The following is a 7,451-nucleotide window of genomic DNA, read 5'->3' on the forward strand; positions in this document are numbered from 1 at the left end:
TGACGTCGGCCTCCTGTGTGCCTGGCGTGCGCTTATCAGACCTGTGTGCCATCCTGTGAATTCTGCTGTCAACAGTCACGGTGAGGCAGGAGAAACAGCCTGGTGGTCCAGGGCAGGCTTGGTCTGGACTGGACGGGAGCTGCCTGATGGGTCAGGAGGGGAACGCAGAGGAGTGCCAGCTCCAGAACTGGTAAAGGTGGCTCTTCTCTTCCTTTTCCATCAGGTGCAATGTTGGAGTGAATGAATGATTGATGGGTGAACACGTGAGAGAGTGGAGTTGGTCACAGAGGTAGGAAGGACTCAGGCTACTGGCCATGTGGTGGGAGTGGGGAGCTGAGCCCATGCCAAGGCTGTGACCCATGGACCGGTCCTAGTGTGGTTGGGCTGGCAGGAGTGGGTGTTTGTTCCTGGAACTGGTGGTCAGCGTGTGTCCCCTTCCCTGTTTCTTGTTGGCTGAGGCTCAGAGAGGTGACACCACCAGGATCTGGGGACCTAGCAGGCCCCTTCTGGCTCCCAGGTGGGTGGGGACATGAGTCTCAGTCCCGCCCGCTTTCAGGCCCTTGGGGCTTCCTGCCCAGCCTCTGTGACACTGGTTCTCACAAAGCCAGGTCTTTCCTGGCAGCCCAGGATGGCCTCCAGGTTGTGCTAGTCTGTCCTCCGGCTGCAGGTTCTGCAGGTTTTCTCATCCTGCACCTCGACCCTTTCCCCCAGGAGAGCCTCCTCCGAGGTGGGCCCGGAGCTGGGGAGAAACAGGGGTCTGGTGACCACAGGGTGCCAGCAGGGCAGCTGTGAAACCCTGCCTGTAGCCCCAGGCACCCTCCTCAGGTTCTAAAGCCAGAGCTGCTTCTCTCAGAAGTGCTTTCTGGGACTTTTCAGGGTGGGACACCAGGGGCCTCCGCAGCAGGGACCCCCATTGCAGGGGCTGATAGTCACAGACTTGAGAGCAGAGTCTCCCGTCTTGACCCCAGCTTGGCCTTCCTCTGTGGAAAGGCTTGGCCAGGAGGAGCGTGGTGGTGTGGGAAGAATCCGTCTGGCTTTTCTCTCTTCTTTGACGGACATGTGTCTGTCAGGCAGAAGAGGCTTGGGGGACAGTGGCTTAATATTTCATGATTTAGCCCTTGTCCTCTTCCAGGGTGGGCTTAAAAACGATAATGAAGTGTACACACTGAAAAAACAAAAATCACCGGCGGGTTCTGAAGCTCAGTCGGGTTCTGAAGGTGAGTTTTAGTGCTTCTAGTCATAGAGAGAGAAACTCATGTAAACACAGTTTACGCAGGCTATTTCGTTGCTGCTTTCGTCTGTGTATACAAAGGAACATAGCTAGTAATTAAGAACATGGAGGCATTTGGATCTGTTTATATTTTATTTGTCCAGTGTAATCTTTGTGATGTTCTTATTTGGATTCAAATGCTAGTGATTTCTAAACTCAAGCACAAACACAGGGTTTAAGCGAAGGTTAATTACGGCTAAGATGCTTGCGATGCACAGGGCTGGGTAAATGAGTCAGGCTGTGTTTATCTTCGGGGTTTATCGGTGCCAGGTGTCTAGAAGCGGCAGTTTGGATTTGGACATCTTTGGAGGAGGTTTCTTGGCAATGAAAGGGGGAGGTGGGAGGACTTGAGCCCAGAACTTGGTGCCACACATCAGCAGAGTGGCTGGAACTCCTTTGGGCTGGGATGGGGATTGTGAAGGCAGCCCTCGGGGGAACCAGAGTGCTGCTGTGGGCATGGTACCCCCTTCTCTCTGCCCCACTTCTCTGGGGGATGCCTGGCGAGGACCTGAGAAAGGGGACTCAAATTTCTGTCACTGATTGATCAGCCTGGAGTCTCTGTAGCCCTCTGACTGTCTGCCCTCACTTCTTTCCTCTTTTTGTTTTGTTTTGGTTTTTGAGGTGGAGTGCATTGCCCAGGCTGGAGTGCAGTGGCGCAGTCTCGGCTCACTGCAACCTCTGCTTCTGAGGTTCAAGTGACTCTCCTGCCTCAGCCTCCCAATAGCTGGGATTACAGTCATGTGCCACTATGCCTGGCGAATTTTTGTATTTTTAGTAGAGACAGGGTTCACCATGTTGGGCAGGCTGGTCTTGAACTCCTGACCTCAGGTGATCCACCTGCCTCGGCCTCCCAAAGTACTGGGATTACAGTACAGTGAGGCACCGTGTCCGGCCGTTTGTTTTTGAGACAGGGTCTCATTCTGTCACCCAGGCTGACTCCCTGCAACCTTGAACTTCAGTCCTCCCATGTCAGCCTCCTGAGTAGTTGGGACCACAGGTGTGCACCACCATGCCTGGCTAATTTTTAAATGTTTAGTCTACGAAAGCCTCCTCTAGACCTCTAGATGAGGACTTGCTGTGTTGCCTAGGATGGTCTCACACTCTGGGGCTCAAGCAGTCCTCCTGCCTTGGCCTCCTAAAGTGCTGGGATTACAGGTGTGAGCCACTGCGTTCGGCCTTCATTTCTTTTTAATGTTCGGGTCAGCTCCGCACGGAGCACTGCTTGCTCAGGATGTTTTGTTGTTGTTGTAGTTATAGCACGACTTATATATTTCAAAATGTAGTATCATTTACAATATCTTAGGAAAAGTGGTAGGTATCTTATAGTATCTTAAGATAAGTTGAATGAGCGCTTCCTTTCCAATACTTTATTTGTTGAGACAGGGTCTTGCTCTGTGGCCCAGGCCAGAGTGCAGTGTCGGCTTACTGCAGCTTCAACTTCGTGGGCTCAAGCGATCCTCCCACCTCAGCCTCCTGGGTAGGTGGGACCACAGGCGTGTGCCACCACGCCTGGCTAATTTTTAAAATTTTTTTATAGCGATAGGGTCTTACTGTGTTGCTCAGACTGGTCTCAAACCCCTGGGCTCAAGCAAACCTCTCACCTCAGCCTCCCAAAATGCTGGGATTACAGATGTGAGCCACCACGCGCGGCCCTTTCCGGTACTTTGAGGTCTACAAGATGTATCTAGAAAATTTACTACTGTGGGAAGTGAAGACGACTTCAGTTGAATGGGGGAAAAGGGGAGGGGCCTGGAGTTTGTCCTTCACGCAGCTGAGGAAGTTTCATATATTCTGTAGACATCATGAAGCACCGACATCTTTTTTTTTTCTTTTTTTTTTTTTTCTGAGACGGAGTCTCGCTCTGTCGCCCAGGCTGGAGTGCAGTGGCCGGATCTCAGCTCACTGCAAGCTCCGCCTCCCGGGTTGACGCCATTCTCCTGCCTCAGCCTCCGGAGTCGCTGGGACTACAGGCGCCCACCACGTCGCCCGGCTAGTTTTTTGTATTTTTTAGTAGAGACGGGGTTTCGCTGTGTTAGCCAGGATGGTCTCGATCTCCTGACCTCGTGATCCGCCCGTCTCGGCCTCCCAAAGTGCTGGGATTACAGGCTTGAGCCACCGCGCCCGGCCCCGAAGCACCGACACATCATTAGGCCCCGAAGCTCTTGCAGGACAACTTTGCTGTATGAATTCTGCCGTTTTGCTAGCACTGATTCGGCTCTTGGGTCCACCATGCCATTAGGACCGTTGACTCCACTCAGATTAATTTTTGTCACAAATCTTACAGAAGGGGGTGTTTCTCAGTGTTTAGGTCCACATTCTATTTTAAGGCTGTGTATTTGGCTTTCATAAATTGTTCTTGAATGCCCAGTGATCATCCCTGTCCATCTTGTGAGTCTTGTCTCCATCATCTTCTCAACCCCAGCTGACTTTGCCGTCTCCTCCTCCTTTCTGGAGAACTCCTCCTTCATCGAGTTCTTACAACAGTCAGAAATTGTGAAGGACTTTTACTCCCCAGCCCTTGGTGGCTGCCATCTTGTGTTCTTTACCCCCTACCAGTGCCCTCACCCTTGGGATGTGTTTTACTTACTTTTCAGTTGCCTCTTGTGGGAAGCAAAGAACATGACTCTCTTACATTAAGGCAAAAGGATTGTACAAATTGACCCAGGACCTCTGTTTCACATTTAATCACAGAATTAGAAGCCCCTATTCCTGTATGCACCTGAGCTGGCTGGCGTGCACCTCAGCCTGTATGCACCTGAGCCGGTGTGCACCTGAGCTGGCGTGCACCTCAGTCTGTATGCACCTGAGCCAGCGTGCACCTCAGCCTGTATGCACCTGAGCCAGCGTGCACCTCAGCCTGTATGCAGCTGAGCTGGCGTGCACCTGAGCTGGCATGCACCTCAGCCTGTATGCACCTCAGTCTGTATGCACCTAAGCTGGCGTGCACCTCAGCCTGTATGCACCTGAGCCAGCGTGCACCTCAGCCTGTATGCACCTCAGCCTGTATGCACCTGAGCTGGCGTGCACCTCAGCCTATATGTACCTGAGCCGGCGTGCACCCGAGCTGGCGTGCACCTCAGCCTGTATGCACCTCAGCCTGTATGCACATGAGCTGGCGTGGACCTCAGCCTGTATGCAGCTGAGCCGGCGTGCACCTGAGCTGGCGTGCACCTGAGCCGGTGTGTATGATAAAGATTGTGAACATCTGACACGAAGCACAGCAAGCTATTGACAGTGATGTTATCTGGAGAGTGTGGTAGGGAAGGACTTTAGCTTTTGCTTTTGAACTTCTTTTATTTTATTTTAAACAAATACAATTTTCTAAATCTATTCTTGTGGAAGAACATGAGTTTTTAAAATTGTGGTAAAATAAACATAAAATTGATCATTTTAACCATGTTTAAGGGTATAGTTTAGTGGCATTAAGTACATCCATATTGTTGGGCAGCCATCACCACCCTTCATCTCCTGAGGTTTTTCATCATCCCAAATGGAAACTCTGTACCCGTTAAATAATAACTCCCCAGCCCTGATTCCCCTTTCTGTCTGTGTGACTGACTACTCCAGGGACCTCCTATAAGAGGAATCATGCAGTGTTTGTCCTTTTGTGTTTGGCTAAAAATAAAGGTATTTTGAAAGACATTTCAATCAAAGTGGTGCAGTCATTTTATTTTGTTTTTCCTTTTCCTCTTAAAATTAATACACGGTAAGAATGATTATTTCAGTATGCGTTTCTGTGAGTTTTAAGACATGTGCAGATGGTGTAACCACCACCACAGTTAGAATACAGAGAAATTCTGTCCTCCAAGAAAACTCCCTTTACCTTCCCTGTATAGTCACACCCCACTCCGCCCCCCTACCCAATCACTTAGAACTGCTGAGCTACTCTTTATTCCTATAGTTTACCTTTGCGAGAATGTTATATAATGGAGCCACACAGTACACAGACTTTTGAGATTGGCTTCTTTCACTCACCACAGTGCCTTTGAGGCTCATTCAAGCTGATGCAGGTATCAGTAGTTTTTTTTTTTTTTGTCCCTCAGTAAGTCCATTGTCTGTTTGAACAGAGCTGCTGCAAACATTTGTGTGTGAGCTTTTCTATGAACACACGGTTTCATTTCCTTTTGACAAATGTCCAGAAGTGGGATTGCTGGGTCATATGGTCTGTGTGTGTTTATCCTTATAAGAAACTGCCCAAATCTTTTCTAGTGTGGCAGTACCATGTTATAGTCTCACCACCCACGTCACTCTGTATCCTTACCAGCACCTGCTATTGTTAAGTTTTTTTCTTAAGCCATTCTAATGTGTATTTAATGTGCTCATTGTGGTTTTAATTGCATTTCCTAGTGGCTAATGATGTAAAACATCTTTTCATGTGCTAATTTGCCATCTGTGTATCCTCTTTGGTGAAGTATCTGTTGAAGTCTTGCTCATATTTTAATTGAGTTGTTTATTTTCTTGATATTGAGTTTTGAGCCTTCTTTATATATTCTAAATACAAGTTCTTTGTCAGATATGTGATTTGCAAATATTTTCTCTCAATCTTTAGCTTGTCTTTTAATTCTTTTTACAGCATCTTTCACAGAGCCAAACATTTTAATTTTGATGCAGTTCACTTTGTCAGTTTCCGAAATATTGATAGAGTCCGTAGAAATATGACCAGTTTCATGTTGTTGATCTTGGACCCTCTGACTTTACTTAACCTCACTTACCAGTTCTAAGAACTTTTTTGTACAAAAAGAAATCCTTGGTATTTTCTGCATAGGCAATCATGCTGTCTGTGAATAGCCCATTTTATTTCATTCTTTTCAATTTGTGTGCCTTTCCTTTCTTTTTCTTGCCCTGTTTCTTTAGCCAAGACTTCTGGTGCAATGTTGAGAAGTAGGGAGAGCACATCCTTGCCTTGCTTCCGACTTTCGGTGAAGGCATCTGTCTGTCACCATGGAGTATGATGTTAGCTGTGAGTTTTCCATAGATGCCCTTTGTCAGGCTGAGAGAGTTCCCTTCTAGGTTTAGTTTGCTGAGAGCTTTTTATCATGAATGGATGTTGAATTTTTAAAATGTGTTTTCTATATAAATTTATATGCCTGTGTGCGTTTTCTTCTGTGAATAGGTGGCTTGCATTTATTGATTTTTGAACACTGAGTCAATCTTGTGTTTTGGAATCAACTCCCTTGGGCTGTGGTGCATTATTTTTACATATTACTGGATTCAGTTTGCTAATATTTGGTTGAGGATTTTTGCATCTGTGTTCATGAAGCGTATTGTCCTGTAATCTTCTTGTACTGTCTTTTTCTGGATTTGCTATCCGGGTAGTGCTGGCCTCATTTAAGTTGGGAAATGTTTTTTCCTCCTCTATTTTCTGGAAGAGAGTGTATGTAATTGTTGTTAGGTTCCTTACGTGTTTGGTAGAATTTGCCAGTAAAACTATCTGGGCCTTTTCAGATGTCTTTTTCAGAAGGTATTTCACTACATATTCTGTTTCTTTCCTGTTTATAGTTCTGCCCGAGTATCTATTTCATCTTGTGTGAATTTTGGTGGTTTGTTGTTGTGGAGAAATTTGATAATTTCCTCTAAGCTGTTGCCTCCTTGTGCACGGAGTTGTCTGCAGTGTTCCTGTTTAATGTCTGTGGGGCATGTAGTGATAACATTTCCTTCTTTCCTGATATTGGGAATTGGGAGTGTATTAACATATGAGGACTTCAGAGCTAGTGTTTTAAATGCAGCCTCTGTGTGGAACCAGTCTAATCAGGACTGTAATCTGTAGTCCTAGGTATTACCAAATTCTCATGGGGCTGGATTACCTGGGGTTACATGGTACCCCTTGGGGAGTAGCAAATGAGGTGCCTTAGGAGGGACATTAAGGCTTTTAAGCCCTGGGGTAGCCTTTGGTGCCTGAGTGGTAAGTTAATAGGAGTTACCCCAGTGACCTGCAGGACTTCAGTGTCTCTAGAAGTTTCATTTGCTGCCCCCCAGCATTCCACAAGCATTACACGCCAGGAGAATCTGGGCGGCCTTATACCAGAGTGAGAAGAAACCCGCAGTCACTGCCTAGACGGGGGATGAGATTTTCACCACTTTCCCAGGGTGTTTGAGGTGATTATGCGGAGTGGCAGGTTAATAGGTACTAATTTATTTATGTTTTGTTTATTTCTTTCTTTTTTTTTTTTTTTTTTTTTTT

General features: G+C 47.1%; 1 pseudogene; it reads right to left on the reverse strand.

The window, feature by feature from the left end:
- Nucleotides 1-2,990: 2,990 nt before the first annotated feature.
- Nucleotides 2,991-3,802, reverse strand: LOC108532257 (ubiquitin-conjugating enzyme E2 variant 1 pseudogene; annotated as a pseudogene).
- Between the last annotated feature and the right edge of the window lie 3,649 nt (nt 3,803-7,451).

This window comes from Rhinopithecus bieti, unplaced genomic scaffold (assembly GCF_001698545.2).
Source record: "Rhinopithecus bieti isolate Rb0 unplaced genomic scaffold, ASM169854v2 scaffold_9919, whole genome shotgun sequence".
NCBI lineage: Eukaryota > Metazoa > Chordata > Mammalia > Primates > Cercopithecidae > Rhinopithecus > Rhinopithecus bieti.